Below are 19,778 nucleotides of genomic sequence, written 5' to 3'. Positions count from 1 at the left end.
ATGGTAAAAAAATTTGCACCAACATAATTTTTAAAAAGCTACAATGAGTAAATTCTTGAAGGTCAAAAAGGAATGCATAATTTTTCCCTTTGGCTTTTTCTTGCTAGATTATTTTTCACTTTGATATTTAGTAAGCTAGAATTTTTAGCAAGCAATTTTCATTTCTGTACATAGCTTTATAGTTGCCGCTCGGTATGCGGTGTTTTTTCGAAATTTAAATGTAGTCACTGCGTTAGCTTCATTTCACTTTTTTATCATTTTATATTCAGTTTTATACATTATTTTTTTATCCCTCATAGGTAAATATTCTGTGAATAAAGAATTAAGCATAGTGTTTAATAAGAAAGTGATTTACAAATGATGTGCCTCATTTTGGTGATTTGTAAATAACTCATCAGAGTCTGCATTGAAATGCTTCCTGAATCATACTGAGTATTACATGCTATTAAGTGTTTTCCGAATCAAGCATCACGATTCTTATTCAAGTGATTTACGAATCACACACTGAGATTCGTGTTTGAAGGATTTAAAATTTGCCTATTGCAAATAGCATTAATGGGATTTAAAAATTACTGTTTGCAATTTTTATCAAAGTGATATATGAATCTCCTTTTGCATTTAATGATTATTAGATTATGCATCATTTTTTACATAAAAATCATTACCAAATAATGTGTTGTGTTTTGCATTGAAGTAATCAAAGAATCATGTGACAAAGTTTGCATTTTGGTGATTTATTAATCACTCATTGCTATTTATGACTTGTTACTTTGTGCATTTTTCAAACTTTATTGTTTGCTATTCATATATACTTCGATTTACTGAACATACGTTGCATTTCAATTTGCAAGTCATATCTTGTACATAATTTACGTCATCTTTAAGACTTGCTTCATGTTTCATGTCATTTTATTTATGGGCAACATATTGCAATTTATTTTAAAAAACTAGTCATAGTGAATTATAATCAAAAAATTTGCAATTAATGATTTATTTTAAGGAAACTATAGTTTTGTAAATCTCAAGTTTGTTATCTGTCAAAATATTGTACTATGAAGGATTTTATTGAGTCCAAAATACTTTACTGATATTCTGAGGTGTTGTGTTTTTAAAATTGAAACATATGTGTGAAATATTAGTTTTGAAATTCTTATATGCTTCATAAATTTTTAATGAAAAGTCTTACCAGTTTTAGTCTTTAAAGGTTTGCATGTATGCTAATGTCAATTTGAGGTTTTATGTTAATTAAATCACAGTGCAACTGTCAAATCATTTGCATTGGTAGATATGAGCAACACATATTTAAAAATTGCCTGAACTATTAAACAATGCAAAATTGACACAATTAATATATGCTCCAATATTATAAAATCTGGTGGACATATATTTTAGCATACTAACTGTTATTGAGTAGGTCCTTCAAAGTGATTGCAAAATCCTAAAATCATTATTATTATTGTTTTTTATTTATTTATTAATTAATTAATTAATTTTTTTTTTTTGAAAATTGAGTGGGATTGAATTTTAGAGGGGTAAATTTTGAAATTGAGAGTAAATTTTAAAAATTGAGATTTTCAGTGAATTCTGTTATGAAACATTCATTAGTTAAGCGAGAGAGTTAAGCTAGTTTTTTTCATAACCTCATTTCTATTGAATATCTGCATAAAAATAAGTGATAAAAAACATATTTTCTTATACATTTAATTTATTATTTTTATTTGTATTAATTCTTTTTGAAATTGCAAATTTTTTAATATTTTAGATATTCTTAAAAATTTGATCTATAGGTTTTGCTTCTGTAATCAATTCAAATCAAACTTGTGTATTTGGTGTTTTGCAGCATTTAAGAAATCGGTTTTTTGGCATTTGTGTCAGTCATGTTCTCTTTGTTTTATTTCTTGTCATATTTTTAATTAAATATTTTTTGACTTTCAGGTCTCTAATCCAAGTGCTGCTAATGATGAAAAAATCTCACTGGCCACATTGATGTCTTTATTGAATTTGGATATAATCTAAAGGTTGCAGGATAAACGATTCTTCCTTTACTGTTAGAGGTAAGCTGGAAAATAAATAGATTTAATAATAAATGTTTACTTTTACTGAATGTTACTTTTTTCATTAATGTGTTTATCATGATTGGTATTTTCTCGGTTTCTGTAAACTTATTAAATATTAACAGTAACTGCAAAATGTATTGAATTGAATTGATGCATTCAGTTAAGTTTGGACTTATTGCTTTAACTTTAATTCACTTATAATTGAGTTTGATCGTTCATTCATAAATCTTTTTTAGCTTTATAATTTCTTCAATTCCAATTGATTGCTCAATTTGAACATAATGGATAAATTATTCAGATTTTTTTTTTATGTATTTTGACTTGACTAAAAATTCCATCTTAGTATAACTTCCCAAATGTTTTTTCTTCTTCTTTTCACATTTTGTTTTAATTATATGTACTATTTTAAATTTTATACTTCATTGAAAATTCAGCTTCGCTTATTTTCAAGTCAGATCAAAAGTCTAAAGCAAATAATTCAAAAATTATTTTACAGCTATGGCACACAAAAATGCCTAATGTAAAAAGTTATATCAACAATGCATGTTTTACAAGGAAATAGCCCCAACTATAAAATATTCCCCATTGTAGCTTACCTGCATTTATGGTGTAGCATTTAGACTTTTCCTTTCTGCTGAAAAGTTTGGATTTTGATATAATATTTATTATCTCTAACTTTCTTTTCTAAAAATGTTTAGAACTATTTAATGTTTTATACAATTTATAAATTATTTTAAAAACAAAACAAAAAATCAGTAGTTATTTGGCGATCGAAATGGGCTGCAGGTGGCGTAGAGCAGAACTCTCTACCCATGGCAACACTTCGCGTGCTTCCCCTATTAGCATGTGGAGAGTAATAGAGGAAGGAAGTATGTTAGTTTCTCCCTTGATTTTCATATAGATTAAAATCTTTTAAGTTGGAAAACTATATGGAACTGAAAACTACATTAAGCATAGTTCTAAGGAAAAGCATAAGGGAAATTTTAAAAAATATCTTTATTTGATAAAAAGGAAAAATATTAAGAAAAGGGAAAATATCGTTGTTCATTCCTATACAACTGAAGAGAGGAGGAAAGGGAAGAGAGAAGGGCCAAGGGCATGAAACCGGTCTCTCCCCAGATGGCGTACTCGAGCGTTGCGATATCTGAATCTTGTAATTTAAAATGTAAGTTTTTTTTAAAAAAAATTTAAATTGCAAAATTCAATTAAGAAATGCTGAAACCATTTTATAACCATAATATTTTAAAATTCACATTAAAATTTTTATAATTAGTTAAAGAATAATCCATATATTTCAATTAAAAAATAACAAATATGAAACATCTATTCATTTTTTATTTTAAAATTTTTATTTTTGAAAAGAATTAATTTTGATTAAGAAAATTATAATTTATAAATGAATTAAGACTTATTAAATAGCTATCAATCTTTTTAGTTGAGGAAATTTGAATTGAACTCTGGACCTCTCTGGTAGAAGAGCAACTTAACGGTCACGCTACAAATATTAAACTGAACTAAATATTAACTTATTTTTAAAATATTAAACTAAAAGCACCTTTGAAAATATTGAAGTTTTATATCTTGAAATTGAAGTAAAATCAATTATAAATGTGTCAGTCGTAACCCTTTACAAAAGAAATAACGCAAAATTCTACAAAAAACTAATTCACCATTTTATTATTCTTTTTCATCCATCGTCCAAAAAACCAAAACAAAAAAAAAAAAATCATATCTATAATATCAAGCTTTTAGCTCGCAACATCAGAAAATGCGTGTTATTACATCACGTGACCCTGACACCTTCCCCCCAGAGTCATATTAGATCCAAAGATCGAATATGGCAAATAATTTAAGGGTCACACTTTACACATAAACAAACTATGTTTCACATTCCCCCAAATATTCACTGAATCTTAGGTTTAACTTAACACTAGGTATTTACTTTAATCACCTAATAATAATAATAGGAAAAAAATGTTCAGAGTCTTATTTTAGTTTATATTTACAGTCTGGACAATGCATCTGCATTACTAAGTTTCGATCCTTTGATGTGACTTGCCTCAATATCATGGCGTTGAATGACTAACGCCCATCTCTGCAACCTCGGGCTTTGGGGTGTCGCACTCGTCAGAAATACTAGGGGATTATGATCAGTTAATAAAATAATCTTAGCACCACAGAGTAAGGTTTCAAATCTCTGCAAAGCCCAAATAATAGCATAAGCTTCCCTTTCAATTGTAGACCATTTCTGTTGAGTTGAATTCAGCTTCTGGCTACCGAAAGCTATGGGACGAATATTTCCTTCTTCATCTAACTGACCTAAACAACATCCGACCGCATTTTGAGATGCATCCGTATGCAAGTAGTATGGTTTCTCTATGTCTGGGACTTGTAACTCTGCGATCTTACATAGCGACGTCTTCAATTCCTTGAATGCCTTCTCAGCTTCTTCGCTCCAAGGAATCTCATTAGGAACTTTCTTTTTAGTAAGCTCTGTTAGTGGAAGAGCAATCTTTGCGAAGTTTGGAATATACTGCCTGTAAAAGTTGCATAATCCCAAAGCACTTCTCAGTTGTTTTTTGGTTTTGGGTGCCTCTAATTTCTGCATTACTCTTATTCGTTCTTTGTCAGGAGCATGTTTACCTGAACCAATAATATGTCCTAAGTATTTAACCTTTTGTCTAGCAAATTCGCACTTTCTCAAGTTCACGGAGAAATTAAAATATTCCAATCTCTTAAAAACTTCTTCAAGATGAATCAAATGTTCCTCCCACGTATCAGAAAATACTGCTAAATCATCGATATAAGCACAAGTGAAATCAGACATGGACTGAACCACTTTAGACATAGCTCTTTGGTAGGTTGCAGCAGCATTTCTTAATCCAAAGGGTAATACATTCCATTGGTACTGGCCTCGGTGAGTTCGGAATGCTGTGAGGTGTTTGCTGCCGTTCTCCATCGGTATAGCCCAATATCCCTTCAACATATCTAGCACAGTAATGAATTTCTTCTTTCCTACTAAGAAATTCAACTCCATCATATTTTGCATTGGATATGCATCCGGAACGGTAAGAGCATTCAAACTTCTGAAATCAATGCATAACCTGATTGTTCCGTCTTTCTTATGAACACATACTACCGGGTGTGCTATCTCACTTACCACCGGTTCAATCAGTCCTAACGCTAGCAATTCATTGATCTGTGCATCCACTTTCCCCTTTAAGTTTTCTGGTATCTTATACGTTTTTGGTTTCATCGTATCCTCCTCAGCTTTCAGCTTTATCGCATGTTTCCCAACTTTAGCTATCCTTATCTTCCCCGAAAACAACGTTTTGCGTCTATGTAAAAGATCTTTCAATTGATTTTGTTGCATTTTGGGTAAGTAATCCAAATTTAATCCTTTCAATGCTTCATAGCTTTCCACATCTGTAGGAAGAGTTGGTGTTTCGTATATTTCACCAAATTCATCATCAATATCATAGACAACTCCAACTGTTTGAATTCTCGCTTTGTATTCTCTCATTTTGTTAACATGCAATAATCTTAAATTTCCTTCAGGCATTTGCAAATAATACGAATTCGGTTTCACTCTTCTAATTACCTTTACTGGACCTATCCATCTGGCATATAATGAATTGGATGAATCATGCATTAGCACAAGTACTTGATCTCCTGGCGCAAATTCCCGGTATTTTTTCCTTCTATTGTAATATTTGGCATAATTACTTTGTTGCACATCACTTGTTAACCTTGCCTTTTCGGTTGCTATTTCTAATTTTCCTTTTAACTCTTTTAAATATTCCTCCGCTGATCCTTTCATATTCAAAGGTAAAAACATATCTCCGGCCCAAATTGACTTCAATATAGATAACGGGCCTTTCGGTTCTCTCCCGTACATTAGCAGAAAAGGTGGTACTCCTGTAGTTGCATTTGGAACTTCTCGATAAGCCCATAGTACAAATGGTATGTGTCGATGCCAATTTCTTCCTACTTCTCTAATAATGTGATGTAGCATATTTTTGAAAGTTTGGTTCCATCTTTCAATCAATCCGTTCCCTTCCGGATGGTATGGCGTTGAAAATCGCGGACAAGCTCCTAAAACCTTCAAAAACTCTTGCGTTAAACTTGCCGTAAAATTTGTCGCATTATCCACCACGATTACTTCTGGAATTCCTGTCCTACAGAATATTTCGAGCAGTGCTTCACATGTATTCCTTGCCGTTAACGATTTGAGCGGGACTGCTTCAGGCCATCTTGAATGTTGGTCCATCAAACAAAGGATATATTTATGTCCTTGTGCTGATACTGGATCTAGAGGACCAATTAGATCTACGTTCACCACTTGGAATGGAAGTTCAGGACGTGACACAGGTGTTATCGGAATTTTGTCTACTGAACGAACAACTCTTCTACCTTGGCACCCATGACATGAGCTACAATAAGCTTTAATTTCCTTGACCATCCCTGGCCAATAAAAGGAAAATTTAATTCTTTGAATTGTTTTACGAGCTCCTAGATGTGCTCCGAATACTGACTCGTGGGCAATTTCTAGTATTTTACCTTTTCTAATTTCGGGAATTACTAATTGTTGTATTCTATTCCCGTCCAACAGCTCTTCATGGCATAGTATATTATTTTGTATCACATACCCTCCTTTATTTTGCTTCCCCAATTTCCATGCTTCTTGGAGAGTATCGCAACTTTGTTGTTGTATCTTGAATCGTTCGGTTTCATTTCCATTCTTTTTATCACCGCATTCACCTACTGTTGGCTCCTGCTGCTCTTCTCCGTCACTTGCACTCATATATAACTGCTCCTTTCGGGAATCTGATCTTAGCTTCATAGCAGCAGTAAAACTGGGATTGTATACTCTTTTTTGTTCTAATAATGCCTCATAAGTTTCAGCATCCAACAAAATGTCAGCATTTAACCCATTGACGGCTGCTATCATCGTTTTAATTATAGGCGTAATATATCCTTCCGTTACCAAAGCGATTTCCACTTCTTTTAATTCAGCTTTTAGACTTTCGCCAAACGCAGGTTGTAGTATTATATGTCCTTTGTAATCCACTTCCTTACCCACTATATCGTTTTTAAATACACTTATTTGTGCACCAGAATCTACTACAGCTTCGTATTCATTTCCATTATATGAAATTCTAACTTTCTTAAGGGCAGCTATTTTTGGTTGAACGCCTTTACATTTTTTGTTTCCTATCATGACTTCACCGTTAAATCTTGCAGTGACTACTTTGCTTTCGATATTTCCATTTCTGAGTACCTTAACTTCGGATACTTGCCCTTCCGATACTTGAACCTCGGCCACTTTGCCTTCAATGTTTCTTCTCCTCTCTTTATTATCTCGACAAAATCGTGCCAAGTGTCCTACTCGTCCACAATTAAAACATGTGACTGGATTTTGGGAAGAACTCCGCTTATCAATTCTGCCATGGTTGTTATGCTCATGTTTATATCCTTCACCAAATGTATGATATCTTCTACTAACCATGTTTGGTTTTTCCCGGTATAAGTTCCTATATGGTTGAGAAGCAATGAATTTAGTAGTTTGGTTATATTTCCTTGCATTCTCGTACTCATCTAACTTCTCAGCAAGTGTGTCAACTGAGCAAATTCTACTCCACTCATCAATAAAATGATTTTGTATGTCTCCAGGTACTCGTTCTTTTATCTGTTCGACAATGACAAGTTGTTTCAGGCTGTCGAAATCATTAATTTTTAGTCCCGAAACCCATTCGTTAAAATAGTTCGCCAATTCAAATCCAAAATCTCGCCAAGTGCTCTCAGCCGCTTTACAATGTCTCTTAAACTTTATTTTAAATGCTTCTGGGCTCAATTTAAACCTTTTCAATAACATACATTTTACATGTTTATAATCATTTGCTTTTTCTTCAGGCTCCCTTGCAATTAAATTCGCCATTTCTAGAGGCAATAATCCAACAAGATGCGTTACCCAATCTTCTTCTTTTATATGGACTCTTCGTGCTTGTCTTTCAAACAATATTAGATAAAAACTTATATCACCTTCTTTTGGATCAAAAGTACGCATTAATTTTTGCAATCCACCAGGTACATGTTCTCTTGTTTCTTCATTTCGAGAGCTGCTCGTCTCTCCTATAGTACCTGTATGTACCAATGAAGCTTCTATCTTCAACCTCTCCAATTCATATTCCTTTTCTTGCCGCTTTAATTCATCTTCCCTTTCCTGTTCTCGCCGCTTTAATTCACCTTCCCTTTCCTGTTCTCGCCTCTTTAATTCATCTTCCCTTTCCTGTTCTCGCCGCTTTAATTCGTCTTCCCTTTCCTGTTGCTTAATTTCATATTCTTGTCGCCTAATTTCATCTTCTTTTTGTTGGCGCTTTATTTCTTCTCTTCCACTAACTATTCTTTTTAATAATTCCTTCACAAACTCCTCTTCGTACTCCGTACTTGCCAATATAATCTTCTTTAATTCGGTAACTCTCATGTCTTCCGTTGCCGTTTCTCCTAACTCTTCCGCCAAACACTTCAAATCTACTTTTAAAGCTCTTCCTAAAAATGCCATTTTTCACCTACTACTTTCTAAACTGCACCTTCTTACAAAAAAAAATGCCACTTCCTAAACCAATTTCAAGACAATCTAAATAACTCACTATCTTCCATCAAACAACTTGAAATTCATAGAACAAACAACTACCAATCTTTTATTTCGAAATCCATTGGGGTTTCCCCGCACATTTGTCAGTCGTAACCCTTTACAAAAGAAATAACGCAAAATTCTACAAAAAACTAATTCACCATTTTATTATTCTTTTTCATCCATCGTCCAAAAAACCAAAACAAAAAAAAAAAATCATATCTATAATATCAAGCTTTTAGCTCGCAACATCAGAAAATGCGTGTTATTACATCACGTGACCCTGACAAAATGATTAAATGAAAATAAAGAAAATCATAGAAATAACTTGTTTTGAGGAAAAATTTTCAGCACTTTTTCAAAATCACATCAACCAATACATACCATCTCCTTTCTCACAAATTGTGATGTCATTTTCGACCAATAGCGCCATCTATTCTGAAATTTAATCGCTTGTATAATTTGTGCCCTATCTTAGCTACATGCTCTTTAATTTAAGCTTAACTTTGTTTTGATTGGAGTTTAAAGCTTAACTTTGTTTTAATTGGAGTTTTCAAGATGCTTTCTTCCCTTGTTAGAAACCAACTTTTTTGCATGCTTTGATAACTGAACAACAGTATTTAGGTGTAAGCCTACTCTTTTAGGGTAATACCAAAAATCCCAATTGAAATTGCTAACTGTCCCTAAAATGTTTAACCCTCTTTGAATAGAATTAGATTAATCAGTATTTTATGAATTGATTATGTGTCTAAAGATTGCCTGCAAACTCAAAACTTTGATTTTTAGTTTTTCTTAAAAAGATATTCTTGAACCATCACATAGTTTTTTGCAAATTCAAGAAGTGTTTTTATTATTTGATGTTATTATTATTATTTTTTTGGTCTAATTATTTAAATATTTTTAGATTTTGGCTGTTTTATTTTTTAAGTATTTATTTACTTTTTTGTGTGTGTGTATTAATACATTGGATTAATAATTCAATGCTGCTGGTTGCATTACTTTTTTTTTGTTTTCGTTTATTACTTAGAATTTTTTTAAAAAATTTCTTACAGTTTGAGTAGATAAAAGCTTTTAATTTTATTTTGGGAATTAATTTATTCTTTAGATGTTGCTGAAAGTTTTTATTTTATATTGTAAGTAAACTTATTTATTTAAATCTTGTTCACTTCCATTATTTTGCAACAATTTGTTAATAATAAATATTTCAAACAAATGCAATGTTTTTTCCAATTTGTTTCTAAAATAATTTAACAAGAGTTAACTTAGAAGCTGGAATTGCTGATGTGTATTTTGAAGACTTTTATTTATTCTTTAATTTTGAAGTGATTATTAATTTGATGTTTCTTATTATGCTATTTCGTAATTTAAAAGTTAATATATTCATCTTAATATGGTTTTTAAAAAATTATGTAGTATTTCGATGATTATAGAACCGTAGTTTTTTATATAAGTAATTTTTACAAGATTCTTTATATAAAAACTTTACTGGGTTGTTTTTTTTATTGACAACACTCCAATATATGAAAATATATATATATTTTTTCTATACAGCTTTAAAGTTACACATTTTTCAAAAGTTTCTCTTTTACTATATTTACAGTAAATTTTAGTCAAATTTTAAATAACTGGTAGATTTTTAAACTCTTATTGAAAGAAATGTAAATCTGTGATTAATTAAGTATAATTGTATTAAATTTTAAATGTAAAACATTTGAAATTGTTTTTTTTTTTTTTTTTTTAATACTTTTAAGAGATGGGTGGGAACATTGCAAACAAGAAGCTGAATGATATTTTTTAATTGTATTACATTTGTTTGAATGTTTATTTATTTAATATCATGTTTATTTCCCTGTAAAACTTTCCATTAGCCTTGTAAACTTGCAGTGAATCATGCTAGTAAATGATATAACTAAGTAAAATACGGTAATGATATAACTAAGTAAAACATAAAAAAATCGAAAATACATATTGCAAATTATATAACTTTCATTGGGAGTTCACAATTGTATACATTTACATTAAAACATCTTTAATGCAGAAAACATTACATGAAACATACGTTAGAAATAATGTGAAATATTCAAATCTGTCTAATTATGAATGCTTTGTTGTAGCTTTGAAACTTGTGCATTATTTTCATTATTTTAATTTATTTTGAGTTCTTTAAATCTATTATACTTATCAATCTTTTTATCATAATATTAAAATCCTTGTAGGACTCATCTTCACTCTGTTGCTTCTTGCAATAATTCAACTGCTGGAAAACCTTGATCAACTTGAGTAATCATGAAGCAACCTGGGAGAGAATGAAAAATGCTTTGAATGCCTCTGCAGTAAGTTCTAAATAGTATGAAATTTGTAAATTTCTGTAACACATATACTTTAGAAATCAATTGCTCCATAGATAATCTAGGTGATGTGCAGATTATCTTGAGTAACCTCTTTATTAAGTACGCTTCAAAAAATATTTTTTAAAAATTCATTCAATTACTTTTGTAAAATTTTATTATTATTACATACAAAAACTTTATATAGTATATTCCATGTAGTGTGACACTTGTTGTTGAACTTTATTCAGCCCAGTATATGCTCCATTTAATATCATGCACAAGATTCTCTGTAATCTGGTACAAAACAATTTTTACAAATGACTATGTAGAATTCTTCATTAAAGCACATGCTCACAATTTTCTGCTAATTTACTTCTGTAAATGTTTTCATGTTTTGCAATTTAATTTGGGTTCTCTCTTTACATTTCATTACACCCAAGTGCCTTATATGAAAAAATTATTCTCAGACAATTAGGAATTCATCTCATAATGAACTTAATGTTGATAATAGATTGAAGCTTACAAATCAATGACTAGCAATGAAGAAACTTTTAAAACAAAAGTTTAGTTACAGTTTCAAATTGCCTTTGCTTGAGAAAATGTAATTACTGTTTCCTCACTTAAGTGCTTTAAAAACACACAAAGATCATTAAATTTTTTCTTATAAATAAATAATTTATTAAAATAACATAGAAAATAATTAAAATGATATTTTATTGAAAAGTTATTTACTATTCTAAAGAAAATAGATAACATCGCAAAGAAAATATGTAAATAACACTTAATTTTATTTTCTGAAAATTTTCGTATATTTTGTGCCTACAATAAGTGAACCTTCAAAAATGTTGCATTTATGTTTAAAAAAAATTTATGTGTGTTATTTTTAAGTGCTATGTGGATTATGACCGAATTCACACTTCGTGGGCCACTTGACTCCACGAATTATCAGGAGTTTACTATATAGTTAAAAAATATAGACAAATAACTAAAACTGAAATTGCTAATTTTTGCATTATATAGAGGTTGTTTTTCTTTTTTTAAAGGAACCAAATATATTTTTATTATATAAGAAAATAAGAAATATATGATATAATATTTTTTTAAAATAAAACTAATTAAAAGATCCTATTTGAAATTACAACATTTAAATCTTAAAGTAGTTAAAATACAAAAGGGAAAACAAAATATATTGATCTAACTTCCAATAAAAATTATAAAGACAAAAATACATTTAAGTTTTGAGAAAATGTAGTTTTTTTTTTTAGCTAATTAGAGTTTTTTTTTTAATACAAAGCTCATGATTTTAAATCAAAATTATCTGTTTCACAAAACAAAATGTATTCATAATTCTCTAAACATGTTTAAATAAATTATTTTAACTTTTTCTCAATTAATAATGTTATTAACAATAATAAATTAGTGCTTTCATTCTAAAATTTTGTACTCTTATATTTACTGACTATGTTCTTATTGCTGAACAATAACATTCTAATTTTATTATTGTTTGAAATCATAAAAATATAAACAACATATTTAATTACATTATGAAAATTAAAACATATTAAACACATTAAGATTGTTTTAAATAATTTAAAAATTGCAGTCCCTTATTCCGTAATTATTTTCCCTTTTAAGTGCACTTTAAGTTGGTACAGTAATTACAAAACAATAGTTTTATTCTTAAAGATGGAAAGCTATTTCATTTTGTAAATTAAACTATTGATGCATTCTTATACTTACTGACTATGCTCTTATTGTTAAACAATAACACTCTTATTTTAATATTGTTGGAAATCTGACAAAATAGAAACAACATACATAATTGTATTATCAAAATTAAAACATATTAAGCAGGTTAAAAAAATTTCAAACAATTTAATAATTACAGTCCCTTGTTCAGTAAATACTTTCCTTTTTAAGTGCATTTTAAGTTGGTGCAGTAAATACAAAACAATAGTTTTCTCCTATAAGAATTGAAGCTATTTTTTAAAAAATTAAACTATTAATATATTGTATAAAGATAAGTAATTATAGTTCATACAAAGGAATTTTTTTTTTTTACTCATTTGCAATTTATTGACTTTTTTCTGCAATATATATCAAAAACTAGTTATTTTATTATGATTATGTAAAGTTTTTTAACTTTATTGATTTTTTGTTTATAAATTACGAATTTTAAAAATAGAAAAAAGTAATTTTTATTACTGCGCAAATCATAATTATATATATTTTATTTTTGGAAAGTGATTAAAAACATTTTGAGTGCTTGAAAGTTACTTAAAAGGTGCTTTTTTTTTTGTTGAAAAATTTTGTTACGCACCCTGATCGAAGTTTTATTTTATTCATCTACTAACGCCACCAAGTTAGTTTTGTTGCCACTTTAAGTATTTGAAATAGATAATGCACAAATGACAAAAAATTGATGTGTAAAACAAAATTTACAAATTATTCTAAGAATATGAATTATGTATGCTATATTCAAATAAACAGTCATACTAAATCAGATTTTATGTGCATTTTGGGGACAAGGAGCAGTCATGACATTTCACTTGCATTTTTTTTAAACATTTTGAACTTTAAAGCACAATTTAACATGAAATAAAAGTACTAACAGGGTATCCACGCACCATGAAACTCATTCATCGACTCAAGAAACTCTAGAATCATGGAAAGTCACGAATTTCGGTATTGATCAAAATGTGTCATGAAATGTCATGATTTTAACTATTTTTTTTTGTTGAGAAAAATCATGAAAAGTCATGGATTTAGGTCGTCAAAAAATCTAATTTTTTAAATGGAATGTACCCTCCCTCCCCCCCAAATTTCATATTGTTCCGAATATCTGAATTTGTAACAAAATCCCCACTCACAGTCATATCTGATTAAGATATAAAATGTTTTTATCGTGTTCTTTAAAAATTATGGTGTTCTTTCAAACAATGAAACAAAAAACATCATTTCTACAGCAAATTATCTTTTAAACTTCTGTGATTTCAGAATTTTTATTTTATTTTATCAATTTAAAATTTTAGCTGAAGCAAAAGTCAGTCATTAGCGAATTTTTTTATTCCAAAATGGGAACAGAAAAATCAGGAGTATTTCTTTCATTTCCAATGAACAAGAAAAGTATCTTTAGAATATAATTCTGCAGAAAAAAAGGGGAAAAAGTCATTTGCTTTTGTATTTTTTTCAGCTATTTCATTGCTTCAGCTCTTACTTTACTCTGTTTTTTAAATTTAAAGTCTATAAATATGAAGATGCTGAGTATAACAGTTTTGGTTATACCTATCATTTCACTGAATGTTATTATAATGCTGATTTAAATTTATTGTTGCGTTTTTGTCAGAGAAAATAGTAACTTCGTTAAGTCATGAAAAATTCTTGGAATTAGTCATGAATTTGAAATTCTAAAATGTAGCAGATACCCTGTACTAATTTTAAAAAATAAGAAATAATGTTATTTTAGCATGGAAAAATTAAAGAAAAGAATTGAGAAAAATAACCCTTTACCTATACCTTCGATTTCTGACATCAATGAATTTGATAATGCTAGGATTGAAACATGGTTTTCCTGAGCATTATAAAGCATCTATACAAACAAGATTTAACCCTTCTACTAAGATTTCTTCAAATTTATTTATTTTGTTTTTAATAGAATTTTTTTTAAGAACAATTTCTATCATTTTGAATCCTGTTACTTAGACTTCGTTATTTTATAAGCATACTAATTTTTTTTCAATATGTCAATATGACATTTTTATGAAATTGTAATGTAATACATTTAAATAAATGTGTTTAGCAAAGCTAAATTACAGGGATGCTTTAAATCTTACGTTTGAGTAGTATAAATATAAAATTATTTTTTATTCTACTGCCTTAAAATCATTTTGAATATTTATTTATTCACTGTCATTGTAATTATTGATGCGCTTGCTAGTGCTTAGATCTTTATTTTAAAGAATTGTATTTTTAGATTTAACAATAAATCATTTTATTAAAAAATGCACAAATTTTAAGTTAGTGAATTTGTATGATTTAAAATAAATTCCTCTTAAAAATATTGTTTGCATATATGCTTTATATAATGCTTAAAAATTAAATTTTTTATTTTTATCTGATAAAAACTTGAATTCTAATATTTTCATTATAGAGTTTATGTTTAAATTTATTTTTTCTCGGGTACAGTCTATTATTTTCAAGTCAAGATAATCGTTCGTATCATTATAAATGAAATATTAAGAGAATGTTCCAATATAAAATTATAATAACTACATATTTTACTTGTAAAATAAGCTTATTTTTTTAAAAAGATCGACCTCTAAAAGACAAGAATGTGATGCAATCATGGGGTTTGTGAGCAGAGCCACCAAGTTTTTTTTTCTCTTAAAGTTTGTTTGAACATTGACTAACCCTAAATTTTTATTAGAAAAACTTTTTGTTGAACTTCTAAACTTAAATATCCATATTCAACCACTAACTTAAGTGCATAGTTTTTATTCTGTAATGATTTATGTTAGATATTATAAAACCATTTGAATCATTTGTTATTCTTATTTTTTTTCCATGTATGTTACATAAGCAGGGTGGCCACCCACCTGGAAAACCTTGAAAACCTGGAATTATCAGGGAATTTTTTTTATACTGGAATAAACCTGGAAAAATCAGGGAAATATGGATAAAAACCTGGAATTTTTAAAGAAAAGCTGGAAATTTTTTCTTATATATTTTTTTAATTTCACTAATTTAAGTTATTTGCTAATTTTCTTAATTTAAATTGTTTCAAACATTATACCCACATTTTTTAGACGGAAATGTATCCCCAAGCAGTTAAAATATCATCAACTTACTTTGCTTTCATCAAAATTTGCTCCATTATAACCCTGTTAAACTAGAATACAACATAAAATTCTCCCATGGTTGCTAAGGAAATGTCTTTGATCTCTATGCAGACTGTGCAATTTAGGAAAGGCAAAGATTATGGTGGATGTGGAAGACGGATATTAGGATTCGGTTTTTAAATTCTGTCCGCGTTCACACAATGATTCAAGTTTGTTCGCAATTGAGAGTGGTAATTTTTTTTTATTTTGACAAAATGAGTCAAAATGTTTTTGTATTTTTAACTTTATTAAATTCTTTAAAAATAGTTGGTTATAATTTAATAATAATAGATTTTATATTGCACTCTTTTTCTGAAAGCTTTTGAACTCCCATTCAAAGAAATCTGTAAATTATTTTTTTTCAGCAAACTAACCAATCACCCATTTCCCCCATCACTAACAGCAATGTTTGTCGACAAATTGTTACAATTCTTGCATTAATGCTAATTTTTTCTATTTCATTTTAACCTTTTATAGTATATTTTTATTTTGAAAAAAGTTTTTTTAGAACTAACAATATATTAATATCAAATTTTACGGTTTTGTTGGTAAATATTAGTTTTTTGATTCAAAATTCGAATTGTACAGTTATCACAATATCGAAAGTTCGTAAATGTTGCTTGCATTCCAGAGATGATATTTCAAAACTATTCCTTTTTTACCTAAAAAAGCTGACAATGACTAAGGAATATATAGGAAACATATTAAATGATGTATATGCATAAAATATAATTTTTTTTTATTCATATGTGTTTAGTCAGGAGAAGGAAAACGAAACTTAGTGTTTTAGTTCTGCACTTGACAAGATTCCAGTTGTTCAAACAAATACAATTAACTATGCTAAACTAAAAAACTGTGTGCTAAGACTGGAATTCTTTAAATGTTTTAATTTCAAATAAGAAGAAAAATCAAAAAAGTATAAATTTTAAGGAATTTTATCTATTTTGTTTCTTCTATAGAGTATAGAACTAAAAATTAGGCAATTTTACATTTCTGACATTTATTTTTTTATACTGAAACTCTTAAAATAAAAATGCTATTTCAAAATACCATTATTTAAAAATTTGACTTGAGATATTGGTTTAAAGAAAATATGATCAGTGAATTTCATAAAAAGCACTGGTAAGATGAAATACAGTATAATGCAGTATACAGTACAGCTTTATATTGAAATGTAATTACAGTGATTCACAAAAGTGTTGATACACTTATGACTTTCAATGAAATAAGACTATCCATTAATTAAAATGAATGTTTCAGAATGTATATTTAATGATAAAAAATGTGTTCTAATCTTAACAAAACTGAAATATAAAGCAACTGACAATATGAAATATTTTAAAAATAAAGGAAAAGTTTATTTTTAAGGAATCAATCATCAAAAAGTGACAAAAACTTTATCCCTCAAAAGTCATCTTACACTTTTAAAGAAAAAACTCAGTCTATTAGTAAATCTAATTTTTCGTTAAATTAACATTTAGTGTAGTTTCCTTTAGCATCTACAATAGCTTTTAAAGGTTGAAAATACGTGTAACTAGTTATTTTTTTTTTCAGGTGAAATTCGGGCAGAATATTTTTTTTAAATTTTTACAGAAACTTTTGCAACACTCAATTGCAAATTTATGAATTTTTCCACAAAATTTATAATTTTAGTCTCTGATATGAAGTCCTTCTTTTAAGCATTTTATCTCATATTGCACAGTTCAATTGAATACAGTAAGCTAATTTAACATATTCATTACTGATTTACCTCTTATGAAGACAAATAATCAAATTTGGTATATTTTATTACGACCACAAGTCATTTTTAAATGATAAAATAAAATATTACGGAGTTAGCAAGCAAAAATTAAAATATAATTTTGCTATTATAGGTTTGATACTAAATTGCTAATAAAGAAATTAATTAAATGAAAAATAATTAAATAAAAAAAGCAATTGACGATAATTTTAATTTTGAGATCCAATACATTTCGATGTACGATGACTTTCGTGGGGTAACATTTTTGTTACTATTTGATTAATACTGTTTTGCTAAGAATAGATACTGTTTTGCTAAGAATAGATTATACATCTTTGTTACTGTTTTGCTAAGAATAGATTATACATCTTATTATCAAATACCCATTGTGAAATATTCATTTTAATTATTGAATTTTTATTTCCTATTTCAATATAAGTTATAAGGGAGTGAGCATTTTTGGGAGCCACTTTAATTATTCAAAAATTATTGATATATAATCACCTGACACTTTTCCTATAATATATTAAACAATACTTATCCAAGGTTTTATTGGTTATTCTGATTTTGTCATTTTGTAGGTACACTTTGAGCAAATACTACTTAAAATAACACATTAAATTCAATAAAAACATTTAAAATTATTCAATAAAAACAATATATTCTGCAAGCTAAACATATTATTTTCTCCACGTCTTAATTTTTTAAAAATTAATGTTGTATCAGAACATTAAAAAATAATTAAAAAAAATCTTGTACAAAAAAAATTTTTTTTTTCAAGATATGTTTAAAAAAATGACATTTTGAATAGGATATTTTATAATACAGACACTTTTCTTGTACACATCCTACACTTTATAAGAAAAAAGGAAAAAACACAAACCTGGAAATTTTAAGATTTTTACCTGGAAAACTTGGAAAAATCGGGGAAATTTGAAATCTGTTTTGAGTGGCCACCCTGAAAGCTTTTTTTTTATTTATTTAAGTACATCAAAATCAGGGGAGTTTCTATATAAAGCAATAACCAAACTATGAAATATTCAAAATTCAACAGCATATTTAATAGGAATGCCTGATGTATATTAATTATTTTTATTTATTTCAATAATAATTTAAAAGTTTTTACAGGTAAAACTTATAGTTTTGAATTCTTGGCTTTTTAAAAAAAAATCACATTCAGAATAAAACAATATGCAGTTAATAATATCTCATATTTGAATTTGCAAACTATTTTAAATGTATTTTAAGATATTTTATTTGAATGCTGAATCCTTGAATTGTATCATTAAGAATGAGCTATAATTATGTATAAAATAATATTAAATAATTAAAATAACTTTCATCGTGAATCGAAACAAAGGTATAATATCTCATTTTAATTCATAACAGCCATCGTTGTACATGCAAATACTCATTTTTTTTTAATTATTTATTTCAAATGGTTGACTGTGAACAATTTTGGTTACGGATAACTTGAGCTGGGATCCTAAAGCATTTGTACTCAGTTAAAAGTTTTCATAGTACTGCCCTGATATCTTGTGTTCTGTCATTTTAGACTTTCTCTCTGTCAATTTTTTATCTACGCACCTGAAAAGTTATAGATTTCAGTATGGAACAAAATTTGTCATGATTTTACTTATTTTTTTAAAAAAATTCATGAAAAGTTCATACATTTACGCCGCCAAAAAATCTATTTTTTAAAACAGAATCCTCCCCCCCCCCAATTTCACAGAGTTCCATTGTTCCGAATATCTGAATTAGTAACAAAATCCCCACTCACTGTCAGATTTCATTAAAATATAAAATGTTTTTTTTCCTGCTCTTTATTAAATTCCGGTGTTCTTTCAAGAAATGAAAGAAGGAATTATCTTTTAAACTCCAGGGATTTCAGAATTTTTTTATTTATTTATTCTTTTTATTTTATGCTTTTAAGAAGAAATAAAACAGCTTTAAATAACTACATGTATCTGCTTGTATTTAGTTATTTGCTTTTGTATTTTTTACAGCTATTTTATAACTTTAACTCTTTCTTTACTCCTTTTTTTTTAAGTTTAAAATTAATAAATATGAAAATGTAGAGTATAACTGTTTCAGTTATACCTTTCATCTCATTTAATGTTATTATAATGCTTTTTTTAA

At 28.1% G+C, this 19,778-nt stretch overlaps 1 protein-coding gene across 2 annotated transcripts in view; it reads left to right on the top strand.

Annotated features, from left to right (window-relative positions):
* The window catches only part of LOC122272689 (uncharacterized), a 32,225-nt gene extending 21,226 nt beyond the window's left edge, over positions 1-10,999 (top strand). Inside the window, exon 5 of one of the 2 annotated variants that reach the window (XM_087158101.1) lies at positions 10,908-10,999. The gene's annotated coding sequence lies outside the window, so the exon portion shown is untranslated. Of the gene's footprint in view, positions 1-1,935; positions 2,055-10,907 lie in introns of those variants that run through there. The other variant, XM_087158100.1, reaches the window with a different exon arrangement.
* Positions 11,000-19,778: the final 8,779 nt, after the last annotated feature.

This window comes from Parasteatoda tepidariorum, chromosome 2 (genome assembly GCF_982258835.1).
Source record: "Parasteatoda tepidariorum strain Cologne lab strain chromosome 2, Ptep-v5.0, whole genome shotgun sequence".
Lineage (NCBI taxonomy): Eukaryota > Metazoa > Arthropoda > Arachnida > Araneae > Theridiidae > Parasteatoda > Parasteatoda tepidariorum.
This window is presented reverse-complemented; position numbering and strand designations above follow the sequence as displayed.